This window comes from Nilaparvata lugens, chromosome 1 (assembly GCF_014356525.2).
Source record: "Nilaparvata lugens isolate BPH chromosome 1, ASM1435652v1, whole genome shotgun sequence".
Lineage (NCBI taxonomy): Eukaryota > Metazoa > Arthropoda > Insecta > Hemiptera > Delphacidae > Nilaparvata > Nilaparvata lugens.
This window is the reverse complement of record NC_052504.1, coordinates 26682080-26704020: the sequence shown is the minus strand read 5'-3', so window position 1 is coordinate 26704020 and position 21941 is coordinate 26682080. Positions and strand designations below refer to the sequence as shown.

Sequence of the window (21941 nt, the reverse complement as noted above, 5' to 3'; positions counted from 1 at the left end):
TGCCGCCATTTCCGGTTTTTATAAAAATAAAAATCTAATCTTAGTTATGGAAGCAAATTTTTGAATCAAATTTTGAAAAAATTTATTTTATTGATTAATTTGACATTAAATTGATTATTTTACCAAGGAAATGATAATTATTATTGAATCAAATTTAATGGGATGAATTGAGTAACAGCTGTGTACAATCAATGGCAAAATTGAGAGACTTGAGAACGTTTTTCTCTTCACTGCCATTATAACGTGGACCTCACTATAAACTAACTTGAAGTATTCTTTTCGATTAACTCGTAAAATGGCTGATCTCTTTACGGAAAGTTTTCACTTGAAAATGTGTTGCAGGGGCAGGGTCAGAAAAATTCATAAAATCCTAAAAACATTCACATTCAATAACCATTTAAAATCAAGAGAAATCATCATTTTACTACCGGGGATTTTCCAGAGGATTTCAGTTCATAATAAATTCCATGTTTTTGGGTTGATTCCGCATAATTATTTATCTATTGACATTGGCAACACTGATTAAACACACACACAGTTTCACATGTTCAGTTTCATGACGGTTGATGTTGATGCATGTTTTGTTTTATACTTCAAGATTAAAATAAAGTAATTACATTATTGAAAGTCACATTACAATTTAATTAACACCTTGAACAAAAACAATAGCCCAATAGAAAGTGCAAATGAGTAAATTGGCCTATAATAAGAGGAAACAACTATTCCTGGAAATGACTTTAAAATGGTATGTATAGTAACTTGAGTTAGACCTATTGTTCTATAAAAATATACCATAAATATATTCTATTTCCTATTTGTTATTCTATGAAAATATACCATATATATTCTATTTACTATGCTAAAACCATTCGGAATTATTTGTTTTTTTTTATAGAAAAATGATTTTGGTAAACTCTAGGCTAACTTTCCGGTGTACCTTCCAATAGTTGCAAAACGGCTACAATAATGACAGTTTAAAACGTAAGTTGCATTTTAGAATAATTTCAGGGAGTTTGACAATCTAATTTCCATTTTCAACAAAAGAATCATCCTGCTTGTTGGTAGACCGTAGAACCACGCGCAGTACATAAGCTACCATAGCGTATTGTACTTTTTATTGTCAGTCATTTCTATATTAAATATATTTCATTAAACAATTTTATCGTCATCAAATCAAATCCTTTGAGGTGAGGCTTTTGTATCTCCGATTTTTTCTTGTTTATTTTTTCTTTGCTGCTCTATTTGAGTTTGATAATATTATCTCTTTTATAATTTTGTAATTTTCCAGTGGCTTAATTATTGTTATTATTTGTTTATTTTAGAAGCATTTTGCTGATGACAAAACTTGCATTATGACATGATAGTGTGTGTGCGCGCATGCCGCATGATAAACATGCATGTTTATTAGGCATGTACTTCCGTTAGTGGCTAGCATAAGACTTCAGCATGGGAATCTTTTTTATTAACTTTTTGCTTGAAATAAATATTGCAGTAAGAGGGGTAGGGGTAAATGTTAAAGGCATATTATATGATAGGTGTTCAAAATTCGTCATAGAATTTCACTCTTAAAATGAAATAGATGATTAACTGTACTTTTTTACAAAACAACTGCCGGTCGGTTTGGTTTGTTGAGAATAACGAAAATCAATAGAATATCGTAATGTCCGTAATTGATTTTAGGCTACATCAGGTAGGTACAGTTTAGCAAAATCCAATAATAGATTAGGGTAACAACTTGGATGGATTATCAAGGTAATACAACTTGTAGGCCTATCAAAATTTGAAAGTATGCTACAAATTAGTTGTGATTTCATGTTTGTGCCGAATTGTTTATTTTTTCTCTGTTTTTGTAGGTAATAAGTAGGCTAACTTATACAAAGTCTACATGCATATTCTACCGTACTTTATTTAATTGAATATGGCAATTGAATTCGGTTTTGTTGTAATCATATGAAATGTGCAAAGTTACCCATAAATAATTACCGTAACATGACCTAGGTGAAAAAATTTCATGGTATTGTAACGAGTGCAATTTTAAGGTTAAGAACATGATCTCAAAGCATGAAAAACCACAGCGTGAAAGTCAAAAAGATATTCAATTCAACAAAATTTTAGATAAATTAAACGAAATAAGTGAGAAGTATGCAAATTTAAATGATACCTAGGGTTAAAATTGTAGAAAGTTTCCAAGTTTTCGTCATCAAAGCCCACAACAAGCAAGTTGTATACTGCTAAGCTAAACGTGCAGCTTCGTGATTATTCAAACGTTTCCTACTATATTAGTGATAGAGTTGGGATAAAATTAAAATCCATTTCGAATTTTAAATCTGAGAAAAGAGAGTTACATCCTGGTAAAATCGTAAATGTAAAACGTAAAATATCGACATTAAACCCGGTAAATAAGTGTTTAACCCATGATGCGGTTCTATGTACTGGAAAAGATACCGGACTTAGCATTAATGAAAAGATTAAAGATAGGCCTACTAGTGAAATTTTTCCATCTAGAATTAATAAAAGTGAATCTATCGACTCGGTAAAAAATTTTGACTGATAGAGAGAATAAAATTGAATGCATTGAACTTCGAACAAAGTTTGAAAATTATAAATCATTTAAGATTATAGTTCCTACCGAATCTGTAGATAAATTGTTCAATGCTGATTTTTGGCCTTCTGGTGCCTTGGTTCGAAGGTTTTTTGTGACAAAAGCACCAGTTGTAGACACTCGTGTTTTTTTAGGGAGACAAACCCATTAGTGTCAGAAGTTGCATGTGGATGGCATTCAAACTATTCTGGCAGTAGCTAATCATTACTGGTGGATACGGCCATTGGCTTCAATCACGTAAGTAGACACGCAAATCATTAAATAATTTTTCAATCAATTCCACTTGTAAGGCCTTTCTTCAGTTGAATTGCGTCCTGGGCCTTCAAGTTGGACCGAATGGAGAAGAAAAGAATGGCTGCCTACCACTTTTTTCTATCGCGAATGATGCCCACATCAGCTTTCCGCTTGTCCGTGGATAGTTGGAAGTGGTGATTTGATAAGGTGATCAAACGCCCATTCCCAGCGCCGGGATTCGAACCCGTGACTAGGTAGTACTGGTAGACTGAAGGGTGCAACACCTTAGTCGTCTTGACAATCCTGGCCGTCAATTTGAGGTTGGGTTCTTGTGTCTACGATTCTTCATCGCTTATTTCGTCGCTGTTCTATTTTAAGTTCAAATTATTCTTGTATCATTATCATTTGTGATTGTGCAGCGGTTTATTTTATGTGAGAAACATAAAATAAGTATTTTCGACTGATGTAGGCTAAACATCGTAGCGTTAGTGTGTTCTTGAGAAATGTTGTCAGACATGCATATCGCTCATCACATAGTATCGTTGGTGGCCAGTCTATAATAATGAAGAATTACAACACGAGGCACAAAAATCACCTAAGAACTGAGCAACTGCAATTTGCACGATCTTGAAAAAGCGGGTTATATACAGTTATGATTGCTTGCCAGAATCTGTTATAGATCTTTCTGGTGTCAACTGTATTTTACTGTTTTTCTATTGTATAGTAGTGTTACTCGTACTTTCTCCACAACTTATTTACTAAACTATTTTAATTTTGTGTGTTTGACATTTTTTATATGACGTTGACCATGCATTGATAAAAATGTCCTTGAAAGCAATTTCTATAAGTAAATATCTGGAAACCAAGCTCCGTTTGAAAGTACAATCATCATGGATGGAAATTCAAAAGAAAATAAGAATGTAACACAATAAAAGTTTTAGTAAAATCACCAACTCAAATATCAAGTATCCATGAATTACCGGCAGTGTGCTTCATTGTGTAATGTGAAAACCAACGTTTCCCAGCCGACTAAAAAGAATAATCTAAATTTACATAAGTTTTCATTAATCTCTTGGCTTTTTATGTGACAGGAGTTTGCGCTCAACTTTATCAGTCTATGATAAACATAAAATTGGTGACATAATTTTTCCAACAATTAAATGCAGGTGCCTCCATCATGTTTTTCAGGGTGGGCTCACATAGTCTGGGAGAGGATAAGCAGTCTGATGGATGAGCGCAGTTTACTCACTTCCCATGACTGTTTGGCGGCGGTCCCAGTGCGAACAATTTGAACACAAGTACAGGTTAATCCACAACAGCATACATAATTATAATATACTCATCAACACATGTTACATTTAATATGTACAACATAATGTGGCAGAAAATATGAAAAGTCAGTGACATTTAGATGTTCGCCACCAGGGGCCTATTTCACAAAGGTACAAGTATTGTTACCAACCATGGTTACGAACAAGTACTTGTAGTTACAAGTTTACAAGTACTCACGTTTCACAAAAATGTATGGTCTACAAGTTTACAATTTTACAAGTCTACAAGTACTTCAATAGTAAATATAATCTAGTAAATATATCTTCATGATGATTTCTCTTTTTCATCCTTTATAAAGGTTACTTGTACTTTTCAATAATTACTTTGAAAATATTTGAAATCAATATAATGTTTTTTGTACAGTCTACTTCATTTATTGCAGAATTTGTAACCTACACAGTATATGTACTCTGTATATATATATAGTAAATTTACTATATATAGTATATATACTGTGTATATATACTATAGTACACATAACCTATGAGGTAACACATTAATAACTATTTTGGAAATTTATTAAATTTAATTTCCTGATGCATATATTTCCAAATAATGAATTTTAGAGGAATATAGGGCATTTTTGATTATTAAAAATATTTATTGAATATTTAAAATTATTTTAATGATCACTTGTAAATCCTTTACATAGCTTTCCATTTCGGTAGAAATTTCATAGTTACGAACAAGTAATTTCGACAAAAATTGTTGGCTACAATGAAAATCTTTGTGAAACACTTGTTTGTAACAAGCAAATCACTTCTTGTAAACTTGTAGAAATTTATTGTAACTACAAGTTTACAATTATGCTTTTGTGAAACGCTTGTAATCAGCTGTTCTCCAAAACCATGGTTGGCAACAAGACTTGTAACCTACTTGTACCTTTGTGAAACGGGCCCCAGAAGCAGGCTAGCTCTAGTTCCCACCTAATTAAAACTGAAGGTTGCAGAATTATGTGACCGAAAATATTATATAGCCTATAGTTTAAACTATTTAGCAATATGTTTAATATGTTTAGCACTTTATTCGAAATTTTATCATCTAAAGAAAGACGGGAGTGATTTTTTTCTGACCGATGGCTTGATGCGGCGAAAATCTCAAAGAAATGCAAAAGGAACAGAAAATCCATGGTTTTGGGGCATTGTGTAAAAAGCTCTATGGCTATATTTTTGTATTCAGGATGTCCAATACTCCAGAATTATTGCATGAAACATTTTACACGTTCAACAGTTTTTTCCAACAAAAAGTACCTTGTGACTGGACTATATTCGGAATGTTATTTATGATGTTTGGGGCATATGGAGCATGTTATTTATGATGTTCGGAATTAATTCCCCAATTGGCCCAAGAGTCTTTTTATTATTCATTTAGTATTATTTTCTACCTTATTCAGTAGATCTGACGTCGTGTCAGATAACTAACGCCGGCGTTAGATAACTTTATCTAGGGCGTCATCGGTACTTCTGTTACTTTGGAATCCAAATTGAAATTCCTCTATTATTTTATTAAAATCGAAGAATTTCACAACTTGGGCTCTTGAAAGTTTTCCATTATTTTGGATAGAGAGCTCAGTAAGCTAATTCGTCTATAATTTTCATTTTTTGATTTCTCGCATAAAACTGAAAAACTGTGTATCCGAAGGACTTGACTGTTATATAACAAATTATAGCTTACTTAATTTCCTACAATACTCATCCCACAACTTTTTTATATCTCTTCTAGTTCTCGAGATATCCACTCTTGAAGGTGTGACATTAAAAAAACACGTTTGCCACCAATTTTTTTCTATTATTGCTATTATAACTTTTAAAAAATCGATTGCAAAAATCCATGCTGATTATAAGCTTATAGAGCATCAAATTCTCTTCAATTTGATGTATAATTTCACACTTTTACGAATTCTCCACAGTCCCACTCATATTTTACATCAATACAATCAATAAATCATCATTCTATTTGATATTGATCAAGCTCAGCCACATTTTACATTTATATAATCAATAAATCATCATTATTTGAGCCTGTTTTTGCTCACTCACTCACTGTCATTTAAATACTCGTATAGTCCAGTCAATGAAAGATTATAGAGGGGAAATTTTGGAACACAATTTTTGACCCCGTAGCTCTTCTAAGGGTAGTAAGGTGATAAACATATCACCTCACTCCCACATAAGTCCTCACTCCTACCCCCTGTGTTATTAGTCTTGAAAGCAACATGAAATCCATTCCTCTTCAATTCCCTACCTATCTTATCAGATACAAGGCCTAAATATGGGATTGTTATCCAAGTCTTCTCCTCACAGTTTGAGCCTACAACGCTGGAATTGTTTGAAATTTGTCTATTAGTTTTACTCATTAATCTGTCCACCATACTTTCTTCATACCCATTTGTAACAGCTATCTGTTTAATTTTAGTGATCTCAATATCAAAATCATGATGGCTCATAGGTATTGTTAGTGCTCTATAGACCATGCTATTGATAGCAGCAAGTTTGTGAGAAATAGGATGACAAGAATGAAGAGGAATGATAACATCAGTATGGGTTGGTTTTCTGAAAATAGAAAACTTGTGAAAACCAGTGCTATGATATATTCTTAAATCTAGAAAATTCAATACACAATCCTGTGCTACCTCTACAGTGAACAGTAGAACAGGATTGTGTATTGAATTTTCTAGATTTAAGAATAGATCATAGCACTGGTTTGCACAAGTTTTCTATTTTCAGAAAACCAACCAACCCATACTGATGTTATCATTCCTTTTCATTCTTGTCATCCTATTTCTCAGGATAGATAGGGAATTGAAGAGGAATGGATTTCATGTTGCTTTCAAGACCAAACCGATTTTAAATAGTCTATTTAGCTGGAGTAAAGACAAAATTGATATTTGGGATAAAAGTGGGGTGTGCAAACTTAAATGTGGTGATTGTAATGCTTGTTATGTGGGCCAAACTGGTAGAAGTTCCAAAAGTAGAATTAAAGAACACATCAGAGATTGGAATAAACAAAATGGGGAATCTAACTTTGCAGAACATTTGATGACATTTATTTGATATTTGATGACAAACAAGTTCACAGTTAAGGATAATGTTGAGTTATATGATACATGATAATGTTACATGATATATTTATTTTATATGTTACATGATAATAACAAAGGGCAGATCTTTGAATATTCTGGAGGCTTTAGAAATAACAAGAGTAATTAAGGAGAATTCCTAGTATAGTTTAAATGACCAGATTCATTTCAACCAATACAACACTACGAATTAAGTTTTATCATAAAATTGTAAGCATACATTAGTAAATAGTTTTTCCATTTACATATTTGTTTTATTAACACTTGTTTTCTTGGTTCTTATTTTTTACTGAAAGTAAATTTTGTTATCATGGCGATTCTGTTGCTTAAGACGCCATTTTGTCACACCGTTGAGTGGGAGGAGACTGTCTAGCTGGGCCAATGGCAGGCGTTCATGCTCTTGACCAATAGCAGTACTCGCCTACTAGTATAAATTCTGCTGCTCTTGTATTTAGATTTAGTTTATCAGAGATTGACAATGGTGTAATAACCGAAACCAGTCTTTCTAAGTATCAATAAATCTGTGGTTTTTTGATAATTTCTTAGTCTTTTTCATTCAATATGAATAATTACCACAATATCAACTTCTCAAATACACAAAAAGTGATTTAAAGGCATTTATTAGTAAGTAAAAAAAATCTTATTCAACTTGTAATGCATGAAAGTAGCATGTTAATAGTGGTGCAATTGAATGGATTTGTTGAGTGCTCATTTCTCCTTTCAGTCTATGAACTTCAAATTACTGTTTTCTTTGAACTTACTACAATTTATAAGTTATTCATCTTTATATTTCTTACATAAATCTGTTATACAGGGTGATTCTTAATTATGGTAAAATAATCTAATACGTGATAGTAGAGGTAAAAATAAGAAAAAAGTTCTTATAAACATATATCCATAAACGCTTCATTAGCGAGCTATACAGGGTGAAAGATTTCGCCGGGAATTTAGTTCCTCTGGTGAAATACACCGATGATGAATTGTTTGGGGACTAGTTTTTGAAAAACTTAAGCTGGATTCATATGGAAAAATATCTGAAAAATTGAATAAAACTAGTTTGGATGCTGTACTGTGAGTAGTTTTTGAGAAAAAAGTTGAAATATACAAAAAATCTAAGTAGAAAAACACAGACTTCTACGTTTGATGCCCAATAACTTTCTTTAATGACCAGTAAACAAATAATTTTTCGCAATAAAAATTGTAGAGAATTTAATTCTGGAAAGAACTATGTAAGCTGTGTAAACTGAATTTAAATAAAAGTTGAATAAAATGTATTCTTATGTAGTACATTACACCACAAAAATTGGCTGTTTTATGAGGAGAGAACTAATAATTAATAACTCATAAGTTGTAGCTGATTGCAAATAAAATATTCGTTTTTTTATTAAGAGTTTTTTATATGAAAGTAGCATATCTAAATGACATTAAACTTATACCAAAAGACTAGTAGATTATGCCATTAAGCCTGGGAGGAAGCTCAAACAGAAGTAGATGATCTCCTATGATTCCTGCCCAAATGTTTACTGAAAACTGATGTTGTGGAAGATTAGGATTGATGGCATGAGGATTCTCAGCTGCCCAAATATGTTGGTTGTGGACGTTAACGATAGCTGTTCTTGTAGAGTGTGCCTCGTTGGTAAATAAAACGGTTGTTAAAAAGTTTGGGTAAACAAGTTTTACTAAAAACCATCGGCAAATACCAGCACGGGGAATACAGTCTCGTGGCAATAGAGTATGAACTTTCTGGAGGTGGTATGGATGTAATTGTTGCTCTTTTAGTATCCTTCAAATAATAGATTGATTGACATTAAACTGCACTGACAATTCTCTTGTGCTCTTCTCTGGATCTTCATAAATTTCATTAAGAACTTGTTCTTCTTACTCAACAGTCATAGTAGATCGGGGTCTGCCTGCATAAATGTGCTCTTTGGATATCAAAGAATCTGTTTCAGACAGACGTTGATGAATAGTGGCAAAAAACCTTGAACTTGGACACACTCGGTTAGGAAAGTTCTCTTGATACAAACGTCTTGCTCCAGTACTGTTACAGTAGTGTCCCATTCCATACATTAAATGCATGTCAGCTAATTCGGAGTCTGAATAATGTCTAAAATTACCTGCAATTTTTTGAAAAGTTAACACTTACACAAAAGCAAAGTGAAATGGTTACACATAACTGGTTAGATTAAACAAAAAACACAGCGAGGGTACAGTAGGCCTAACTTACAGTTTGTTTTTTTGTTCAACAGTGAGCTAAAATATTTCTGAAAATAATTTTCAGCTGATAATTTCTTTTAAATATTTTCTCATTTAAAACAAAATAAATCAGCTGTTTTGGAACAGCTGTTATTAAAATCCATGTTCTATTTGCAATCAGCTACAACCTATGAGTTATTAGTTCTCTCCTCATAAAACAGCAAATTTTTGTGGTGTAATGTACTACATAAGAATACATTTTATCCAACATTTATTCGAATTCAGTTCACACAGCTCACATCATTCTTTTCAGAATTAAATTCTCTACAATTTTTATTGCGAAAAATTATTTGTTTACTGGTCATTAAAGAAAGTTATTGGGCATCAAACGTAGAAGTCTGTGTTTTTCTACTTGGATTTTTTGCATTTTTCAACTTTTTTCTCAAAAACTACTCACACTACAGCTTCCAGACTAGTTTTATTCAATTTTCAGATATTTTTCCATATGAATCCAGCATAAGTTTTTCAAAAACTAGTCCCCAAACAATTCAGCATTGGTGTATTTCACCAGAGGAACTGAATTCCAGGCAAAATCTTTCACTCTGTATATCTTGCTAATGAAGTGTTTGTGGATATATGTTTATAAGAACGTTTTTTCTTACTTTTACCTCTACTATCACGTATTAAATTATTTTACCATAATTATGAATCACCCTGTATAACTGGTAATTGAGACCTTGTTTAACAAAAAACGTATTTTTCGGTAATTTTCTATGAAAGAAATCATAAATTTCCTTAAGTTTTCATAAATTCCGGGAATTCATGATTTTTGGGAATATTTCCCTTAAATTCCCTGGGAATATTTCCTCGATCTTAATTCCCGGGAATTTTACATCACTACCCGAGATATTCGCTCTTAAAGGTGTGTAATTGTTAAAATAACAGGTTTTTATCCAATGTTTTGCCCTTTCAGGGCTTATAACTCACCAACAATGCATCATAAAAACTGATGCTTATCTTAAGTTTGTAGAGCATTGAATTCTCTTTGAAATGATGTATTATTTCACTATTCCAAGTTTTCCTTCCATTGTTATAGCAGCTTCAATGTAGGGGGTGAAATTTTCATTGCTGCAACAAATTTCACTAAAATTACATTTTAGTTATGTGAGATGAACGCATTGTTCTCAAGATATGAGCGTGCAAGCAAAACACTGAAAAATGCAACCACCCTCATCCCCTGAGCACATGAGTTAGGAATGGAGACTTTTTATTGTTCTCCTCCTATAGTTTGTGTAAAATAAGTTGAGACTTGGCCCTCCATCCGAAGAAACTACAGGGTTGCCGAATCGTGTAAAATTGCAACTTTCTAAAATTTCCAATTCAACGTCAGAATTGGATGTAGAATATCATCCCCGATATCCTAGTAGTAATAGAAAAGCTTCATGGTTGAATGATTAAAAGGAAATTTAACTTTTATGATAAAATTGGAAACATCGCGAAGATTTGTTTTTCTTGGTATCGCTTGGTAGAATAATGTTGTGTTAGAAGGAATTTGCAATAACGTCAAAGATACGCCCAAAATTAGCGTTTTTTTTTGCTTTTCTCAGATCTATCGAAAACAAATGAACAGAAATTGTTCAAATTTAGTACAGAAGCTAAGCTATGGTGTAATAATGTTGTGTTAGAAAGAATTTGAAATAACGCCAAAGATACGCCCAAAATTAGCGGTTTTTTGCGTTTTCTCAGTTCTTTCATCAAGTAATAGACAGAAAATGTTCAAATTTGGTACAGAGGTTTAGCTAGGGTCTAAAAATTTTGTGATGAGGTGACTTTAATATTTCATCAAAGATACGCCCAAAATCAGCGTTTTCCCAACGTTTTTCTCAGCTTTTCTGCGCTTTTTCAGTACTTTGAATTTTGATGAAATGAAGCAAGCTCAAATGAAAAATGCAGTCGAGCGAAGCGAGCCCGCTGATCTCATTTTTGGACGATCCAGTCGGTGGCTAGACGGATATGGCGAGCGAAGCGAGCCTGACGACTAGTTTTATATAAAAAAGAGTTTCAATTTTTTAAAAGTATTTATTTAATATTGTGAGGATTTTCCTCTTTGTTAAAATTCTCTACATTTCATTCATTATTTTTAAATTCATATAAAAGAAAAACAAAATGACTTTATAACTACTAATAAATAGATAAATTAATTGAGTACGATACCAATCCACTTCGTGATGACCATCTCGTCAGTTCTGGCTGGAAGGTGAGGTCTAGAGGAAGGTCCAGGTCCTGGCTAGTCAGTCTCTGGGTGTTCGGAGGAGCGGCACAAGAGATACTCGCTCGAAAAATTGAAAAAGTGGGAAAATCTAATATGAAAATGCCGGCTGGTGGGGAGACTGGAATGTTCCACCACTCTGAAGCTCCGCGATTTTTCATTCAGTCAGCGAAATTTGGCTTTCTGGTGATCCTGATTTTAATATTGAAAATTGAAAAAGAAAATAAATTTAAATTTTGATGTGCTTGAGGAGCTGTCAAAACCCATGGTTTATGACAATACTAACATCGGTTATACATCATCGAAGTTGTTATATTCGTTGTTATAATTTTAATTTGAAATATAGTTTTACACCAATCAAATCCATAGATTTTTGTGTAAACTATATTCTGTTTATGCAAATAAGTAAAATAGCAAATGTCTACTTGTGTTTTCAGGCTTTCTTTCAAGGAGAGGAGAACAAATGTATCGTGCAAAACGTGTCGGAGACTATGAAGGAGGATCCAATATGAAATCTTTCATGTCATATTTTGAGACATGGCTGAAGGATAGCCCTGGATGATGTTTTCCCAGGAGCAAAATTAGTCGATGTTGATGGCACAAATGTGAGTTTTTGTTATTGTTTCCACTTCGTACCAAATAGTTAAAAAGTGTTCAAAGATTGAAGTGTCAAAGTAATTTTTAATTTATTTACAATTACTTGAACTTATCAATTAAATTTCCATGTATACTATTGACCTCCTGGGTTGGATAATTCGCTCATGAATTGTAGTATTTTAATCTTTGGAACCCGCAACATTTAATTATGCAGACTTGGTGAAAATTATGGAAACAGATATATAGGTTTTATTTTTATCAATTGCTCTGTCGCTTCAACATATTTGACCCTCATAACATGAATCCAAATTATTTTTTAAATGAGAAGGTGGTCATGTGATACATGATTTCAATACAGAGTTCCAAGAGAAAATGATTGACGAAAACCGCACATAGATATCTCAACCCGTATCAGTTTGTTGATGTGTCTGTCTGTCTGTGTCAAGGTACCTAGAATACCTGTATTCTAAGTACATTGCTCTGTGTGATAGCTCTCAAATAGCCTCAGCTGATGTTATGAATGGAAAAACTAGTAATTGAATTAATTGCATGCAATGAATTCTTCATCTGACTGATAAATGACAACAATTTTTTTCTTATGCACTTTCAATGTTATTTTTATATCCTGAAAATGGACGAAGGAGTGAGTCAATTATGTTTTCCAACGAACTTGAGCTGTAAAACGTTGGAAGAATACGTGTAAATTTGAAGCTGATTGATCAATTCTTTCTAAAGTTATTGTAGAACCTACAAACAGACAGACAACGACTTTGACCATCAGTAAGTCAAAAGTAAGAACTCGCTAACGCTCGTTCAATTATGAATATTATTAAATTTCTATCTCAATAATTATGAATTAGATTACAATAACACGATTCAAATAGCCATCAACAACAGTGATTGATGCTTTTTATGTGTAGGCTATAACATTATTTCGTCCAACATTGAATTTATCTAAACATTAGAATGATAGTTAATTTGTCAATCTTAACATTGTCTTGATGTTATTCATCCTAACACTAAAATTTCATGAATGTGAATAATTCAATAATATTGAAATAATGCAATTATAAACAAGTTTCAATTACAATTCAATTATACATAATATTAATATATTTATTATAATATTTGATGTATTTTTGCAGTGCTGTTTGAAGAGGATGAGGCTGATTATGGCTGATGACTGCAGGCAGGACTACGGTGAGCTCAGTTGGGAGTTGCTGCTTCTGCTCAGAAGGCAGAGCCTGGCAGCTTGGACAGCAGTCGATGAGGATTATCATCGATTTTGTTGAAGATCAGCGGATTGGAGTGAGACAACGGTTTTATCAGTTTTATTATTTTATTTGTTTGCCTATTTGTACGTACATGATTCAATAATCTTTGTAAAGGTTTAACCCAAAGCTGCTTCCCTATTGAATTTGGAAAATATGATAATTTAGTCTAAAATAAGGTTATATTCACTTTCATTCAATTAAGTCTTAGTAATCTCAGTCCAAATATTTATATGAATATATTTTCAGGAAAAAGGATCAGAATATAATCCCTCCGTTTTTATATATGTTTAAAACAATATTTTTTAACAAAAGTACTGCTAAAGAAAACTTTGACATAGATCGCAAACTGACTTACCTTTGTCGCTATCATCAGATTAACTCTTGTGTGTAATCTCTTCACCGTCTCTTCCTCCTCCGAATCACTATTCTTATCTAAATCATTAGCTAGCACTATTTTCACTACTGCGAGAGCCTTTTATAGTTGAATAATAAAAAACTCTTTTTTGAAATCAAATCAAGTTGGTCTATTAATTAAGTGAAACGAAATCATAAAAAATAAGTTTATCCTCTAAAAATCTTGATATGGGTTTTAGTAATCTATTTCACCTTCCATGACGAACTGCTAGTTAATAATTCGTTTTTGAACTATTTTTAACGACTCTACAGTCATGTTTTTCAATAAAAGTTATACATAACTATTAGCCTACTCACGTGTGGAGCGCTTTTGGAGTTTTAAATCCATTTTCAAAACTGCTGTCTTCATTTCTTTCTCATTGGCAGGTAGGATCTGTTGGTATCGGTGGTGTTAGCGGATTTATTTGAATACATTATTGAATCAAAAAGTTTATGAGACTTGAAGTTCAGTTCATCGTTTAGGATGTCTCGTGTATCAGTTTTCATGTGTTTGTAGATTTCATATTGCTCTAGAGTCTTGAGTTCAGCTCCTTTAGTTTTTATGTGTAATATTTTTAAATTGCTGTTGATGACTGTATGGTTGTTTTATATTAGATTGATTGATTCACACAATAAGTACATAATCAAAATGATAGGGAGAGAAAAAAATGAGGTTACCTTGTGCTATTCCTCTCCCAAATTTAGATAAGGTTACACATAGTCCTAAATAGGTTAAGTCTTGTAGTTGTTCATTTCACAAAATTTTCAGTCCTTAATTATTTTCACAAAGTAGATTTTTAAATTTAGATGCTTCAAAACCAACCTTAGAAGAAATATTTCACATTATTATCTCTAAAATAGGAAATATTCACATATTTAAGAAATATGAAATAAAAATTTTGTAGGACCAAAAACAAACTTAATATTCTGATGTGTGTATATAATATATAATATATTTTCTATTTATTCAACGCAGTAAAGTTTCCAGCTATACAATTGAATATCGTCAGAAGGAGAATCAACTTGAACTTATACCTAACAAATAATAGTATTTTACATGTTACTCATAGAGCTTAGGCTAGTTACATTTTACAGTGGTGTAAATCTAATGCGCCTTATCAAAAAGATCTTCTCTGATTGGTTCTTGTGAATTTGATCACGGTTAAATTCAACCGGATTTGTGCAACCCGGGCCTAAATATTTTTAAGATTTTATTTTCCTATGATCTAAATAACTAGGTAGTTTATTCAGAAACTTTGTATCATTATTTGTAACTATTTTTTTCAAATATAGCAAGCCTATGAGGTTGTACAGTCAGAGCATTTCATTGTCTAGTGTTGTGTGAATGTATCTGTGCTTGAGTCACAAACCTGTTAATATTTTTGACAACAAACAATATATTTTTGGAATGAAAATGCTTGGTACTGTTGACATGAACAGGGTTTTTAAAAATAGTCTCTACAAGGATGATTAACCTCCAGACCCGCCAAGTACCCAATGGCACGCTTTTGTGGTACAAATAGTTTCTTGATATTCTGCAATGATGAGCTACCTCAGAGCTCTATTCCATATGAAATATGTGAGTATATCAATGCATAATATAATCTCATCGGGCACATACCTAACCATATTTCTCAGTATAAACAGATTAGTACTTATTCTAGTGGCCAGATCAGCAGTATGAGCATTGCTTGTCAATATGTGAGATCCTTGTCAATAAGGATGATTCTTAGATGATGTAACAAAGGTTGATTGTTCTGGATTGGTGATGTGTTCTTCTTATCTCCTATTGAATGATATACCCGTCTGTCCCAGGTAATATTCAGGGCAGTTTGTGCATTCTGATTTGTAGATTCCCAAATTTCAAATTTATTTGATTTTTGTGAGGAAATTTTCATTTGATTTCTGGTTTGAAATGCGATGCTATATCCAGCTCTGTTGAATTTTTTGCTATACCGTTTGTAGGATCTCGTTATAATTTTACTTTTTCAATGGAGTCTTTCATTAGAGTTTTAATGTAGTCTTTTTAGGTTAGATTCATATCCACCGGCGTGAGCCAATTATTTTATTGTTTTAAATTGTGTGTCATAGTCAGTGTTTGATAAGGAGACGTTGTTCAGTCTTTGGAGCATTGATTTAAAGGCAGCATGATTGTGTTGGATTTGATGTTTGGTGAATGAGGGTGTCTCACATTGTTAGTTTTCTATATATGTTAAAGCATATATGTTGTTGTTTGAGTTCTTTGAAATTGTGAGGTCCAGGAAGTTCAGTCTATTATTTGTTTCGTATTCTGATGTGAATTGGGTACTTTTATTTATATAAATTATGTATGTTCGAAAAATCTCACTTTGTCCTCTGTTGCCTTTGTATAGCATTATGACGTCATCTACATATCGGAACCAATATATAATATTTTTAGAATACTTGTTTTTTAGAATGCTGGTTTCTTCCAGGTATTGTAGGTATATTTCAGCAAATATGCTGGATTCAATTTTGCCGGTCACAATTCAATCTTACCTGTGTTTTATAATAGGAAATCCTTTCTTCTGACTGGAAATCAACCATTGTACCATCCTCTTTTCATAAACTTCTCATAGAACTACCAGGGGGCTCATTCTCCTTCCTTTGGGATACTTACTAATCGAAGGGTCACGATAAGCGTCCAATTTTGATTTTTTTCGAGAAAATGTATAGTTCTAAATTCAATGTGAATTTCCAACTTTTTCATAAATGGAAAACATCGGTTAAATAATGTATTCAATGAATTAACTTATTTTATTGTAAAATGTAATTTGAAAAAAATCAAGTAATAAATCTGTAAAAAATATGACTGAATAATAATATTTTTTCAGAAAGTACTGGACATTGATCATTCTCGCCCGTCATCTAAGGGAGGGTCAACTACAAACTCATTGTCACTGCCATTATTGTTCGGTGTATAGTCACAATGTAGCTCCTTGTAGAATTTCTGAGTATCTGGATTGACCAAAAACTGTGTAAGATGTAATAGATCAGTCAATTCAGCAGATTTAATCGCTGCTTCTTCAGTTCAGTAAGGCCAATGCGTTTTTGTTTCTTCTTTGGAGGAACAATTATATCTTTATTGTAACACCCAGAGTAATTAATATTGTGTTCAATACTAATTAGGTTCTTCTTGTTGATTTTTATCATTCTTATCGGCATAGGACATTTTTCGTTGCAAAACTGTGAAAGAAACTTTGTTCATTTATGAAAGTAGACTTCATCAGCGCAGTCCACAACCTGGAAGGGTGAAGGTTTTATTCTACTGCTTCTAAGCACCTCAATTTTAACAATTTTCAGAAATCTGCCCCCCCTGAGGGAGCTGGGCCCCCCAAAATTTTCACTTTTTAACCGTTCATTGCACAGCAAAGATATGAGGAACTTTTTCGTTCAGGAACGAAAAAAATCAGATCTATGCAGAAAAATTTTATTATAATTAATAATATAGAATTACCATCTACAATGGTACTAGTCTCATTGTTGACAGGTACTCATTCTCCGGTGTAGCTTTCTCGGCTGCTAAAAAGGGCATGGACTTGGAATGGTGTAAACTGCCCGAGATGGGTCTGCCGAGACCCGATCTGGTGTGTCTGTTCAAATCGCGAGTCGATTTGGTGAGTCAGCGTAACGGATGGGGGGGGGGGAACGCTACGAGGTCACAGACTTCCAAGAGAGGGTCAGCGACAACTTCCAACTACTCCACGATTCCTCCTATTGGCAGGAGATCGATGCAGTTGGAAGCATAGAAGAAGTGACTGATTCTTTGAAGCCGCTAATACTGCAAACTCTGGAAAAAGCCAAAACCCAAGAATTGAAGAATCTCTGGTGAATTTCGAGGGTTAGAGTCATAGTAGCGTTTCTACAAAATTCCGTTTTTTAGCTTATCTGACCTATCTAAATAACTTTTCGTGGTCTATTTAGTGACACACACGCTTATCTCATAGCATTAGCCGTTGGAAAGATAAGTGAATATCATATCTACAATCGAGTGATGAGAGATGACACAAAAGCATATGTTCTGTTACGCTTCTTTGACTTGAACAAAACTGAATGACACAAAAACTTATCTTCAGTTACGCTTATACTTACGCTTCAGTTAGTGACCTATATAATATATAGCTATATTATAGCTTATGTCAACTCACGCTAGTGTGACATTAACTTTGAGGGCGGAAGTGCTCACAAAATCAATGCTAACATATTCTTTATAGTCCATAAGTCTTGATTTAACAAGATAATCAGACTAGCTTCTGTATTTTCTCCTGTTTGTGTTTTATTCTGATCAATGAACAATGAACCGAGGGGTTTTTTTGTGTGAGTTGGCAGAGAAATGCTTGAAGGAAGCTGATGATTGTGAGTTGGAGGGAAGTTATTTATTTATTAAATTATTTATTTATTTATTCAACTTCCAACGGTACAACTTCAATTTTACATAAAAATAACATAGAAAAAGAGATACAAGCAAAGAATATATAGATAAATAATGCACAATAATAGAAAAACATCTATGTGGATAGTTTGAAAGACAAAAATTAGAATACAAAATGAATCATAGTTAACATACAATATTATATCGAAGTGAAAAGGTCCATGGAAGTTTGCCACAAGGGGCATAAACAAGAAAGGGAAGACCAAAATCACACATGCAGGAATCTCTTCATAGTTCTCCTGAGAAACCCCAGGGACATCCCAAAGAAATCAACGTCAGCTGCAGCAGCCTCACTACCAAGGTGAAGTATTCTAGAAAGTCCACTATTATAGGCATAGACTGTTATGTGAGAGCATCTACGGAAAATGGACCTTGAGAGCATTCCTCTTGGAACACAGATGTCAATACCTACCAGAAGTTCAGGGCAGTCCAAATATCCATTGACAATCTTGAAAAGTGCTGCAACTCCTGTTGATAAGTGTGAACTCTTCCCTGATTATTTTTCATCTATTTTTGTGCAGGACACGGTTAATGTACCGACATTTGATTTTGGTTGGAACCAGTTAGTTCCACCCTGCTACATTACTCCAACTAATACTCAACGCAGATTAGAAGCTCTGGATGTTGGTAGAGGAGCTGGCTCTGATGAAATACCCCCTTCTGTACTTATGTTTTGTGCTCCTGTTCTGGCCATTTACCTGGTCATACTTTTCTTTGCCTTGCTGAAGCTTTGTGTCTTCCCCAGGGATCTCAAAAACAGTTTCTTGGTACCTATATACAAATCTGGAGATTGAGGTGATGTAAGGAATTATAGACCTATTACAATACAGTCTGTAATTGCAATGGTCTGTGAATTGCATTGTTATGAACCACTTATATTTCCACCTGCATAAAATGATGAGCTTTGGTGATGAAAATAATATTTATTGAAGAGAGTGAAATTTAAAGAGAGTCATTGAGAGAGAGAGTCCAATTTAATTTTAGTGTTATTGTTTCATAATCTATTATGTGATTTTCAGTCATTCTCAGTCATTCTTGTAAAAGAAATATTTAGCTGTTTCCATAATTTTCACCAACTCTGTATTATTAAAAGTTGCGGATTTTGAAGATAACAATACAAAAGTTCTCGAGCGAGTTCTTCAACCCAGAGGGTCTGATTACTTTTTGAGACTCGTGTGCTGGGCAAAATAACAAATACGTGGTCAAATAGCTGTTTCAGGAACTATCAGACAGCATATTGATAAGGGGGGGATACTTGAGGAGCAGTATGTGATCATCCAAAGTGAAAAACTTTGATCTCTGATTATAAAAAAGCATGCTTTGTAGATGTCCCATTGTTGCTCTGAGGTGGCGAAATGATTAATGAAATTCCTAATAGTGACAACAATGATGATTTCCAAATTGAAGTAATTGAAGTAGTCAACCTCAGGTGATGTTATGAATGAGTGAATGGAAAATCTGTTGTAATTGCATGCAATGAATTCTTCAGCTGACTAAATGATGAATCACAACAATTTTTTTTCTTTTGCACTTCCAATGTTATTTGTTATATCCTGAAAAAGGACAAAGGACGAAGAGTGAGTCAATTTTGTTGTCCAACGAACTTGACCTGTAAAAAGTTTCAAAGAATACATATTGAAAATTTGGAACTGCTTGATAAATTCTTTCTTTAGTTATTGTAGAACATACAAACCTGTAAAAAGTTTTGAAGAATATGTGTTCAAAATTTGAAGCTTAGTGATCAATTCCTTCTCAAATTATTGTAGAACATACAAACAGATGGACAACGACTTTGGCCTTCAGTAATTCAAAAGGTAGAACTCGCTAACACTAATTTAATTAACAAAATGTTTCATCATAGAACAAACATCATCAGCCCCTTCCGAACAACACTTTCATCATATGTGTAAAACACTGATGTTGAATCAGACAAAATATGAATGTTAAAAGGAATAAAGTTCTGTTGTCGGTAATACACATCAGATGTAGTAATATTAGGTGTCTTTTCTGGAAAGCAACAGTGATTGCTTCAACTTCTTAATTTTTTCTAGATTCTTTTCGCCAATTTACTTCTAATAGAATAAAATATTTTTCACTTCTTGCTAAATGCACTTTTTTATCTGACTCCTTCTTATGAAGTTCTTGTTCAAACAATGCTTTAGTTTCTTTGTCAGTAGACTTTATAACTTTATCTTCCAACACTGAAATCTCTGATTTCAATATGTCACAACAGCTGTAGGTGACCTTCCAAGGATACCCAAATGAAATATTGAATTTGGTATCAAAAATTTCACATAATGTAGATAAACCAACCGTATACTCCTCGTTTGCTTCATTAAACATTCGGTGTAATTTGTCTTTATTTAGTTCATGTCAGTTGACAATTAACCTTGGTGTAGAGTTTTAGTGCCCTGTGAGAACTGTGACTTGTTGTTTTTTGTGAAATTATGCTTCTGGGTCCCCAGGACTCAAGTGTTACGACTAACGTTACTTTTTCATTTCTTTCGAATGTAAATTTTGAAACTCACTTGACAATAGTGGAACCAACATCCACGATATTTATTTGCTCCAAAGACCTGCCTGACTGCCTCGACAAGGGCCATTTCGAAGTCGGAAGAAGTGACATACGTCACTTCCTAATCAATTAACTTCATGTAATTGAGAATCCTCATAATGCTCATAATTCTATCTAATGCTCATGAGCAAATCCTTATGCTCCATGCTCATGCTCATGGGTATGTGCTCAGATTTTATTCATATGGCCCATTATTTGGTATATAATCTTGATCAATATCTGAGTCATTCATAACCGAAATAGAGCTTTCTGGTGACATTCTGACAAACTGCTTCCTAAATGTGACTTATATCACTTCCGCAAGAATGCCTATTATTCAACAGTTAGCTACAGCTGACTAGCTCTGGCCTACACCACTTTTGCAAAAAGATAGTTTGAATACTGAGCTTTTTAATAATAGAAATAATCAGATTATTACAAAAATTTACTTACACCATTTCTGCAATCAAAAGCTCATACCATCAAATATATCCTCAATATCATCATTCGACTCACATGTGTTATTTTTCATATCGATAACTCAGCTAGCTTTTTTGTAGAGTTTCATTTTCAAACAGATGTTTTAGTTGATCTTCCATTGAAAGTGATAAAACATAGTTTGGAGAACCAGTGCCTGAGAAATACGTTGAACTGCATGTGGATCATTTACATAAATAATTTATATTTTTCTTGACGTTTACCAACATATATATGTTGGACATTTTGTACAAATTATGATATTCATGAGAGATATAGGATGAAAAGATTTTTGAAGGAACAAATTACTATCTACTAATCCATTCTTATTGGTAGTACCCAACAGGACATTGAATGGTTCAATTAAGTTGATAATAGCTACTGTTGTCAAACTGTGGCGGAAACTGTACAACATAACCATCAACATAACTTCAAATTTTGAAAGTTTGGTTGGATCTAAATTTTTATCAAAATCATTGTCAAT

General features: G+C 33.2%; 1 long non-coding RNA gene across 1 annotated transcript; it reads left to right on the top strand.

The window, feature by feature from the left end:
* The first annotated feature begins 538 nt into the window (after window positions 1-538).
* On the top strand, window positions 539-14711 carry LOC120350423. Its single transcript, XR_005570760.1, has 4 exons — window positions 539-745; window positions 4025-4140; window positions 12150-12317; window positions 13455-14711. It is a non-coding gene; the product is annotated as an uncharacterized LOC120350423 (long non-coding RNA).
* Window positions 14712-21941: the final 7230 nt, after the last annotated feature.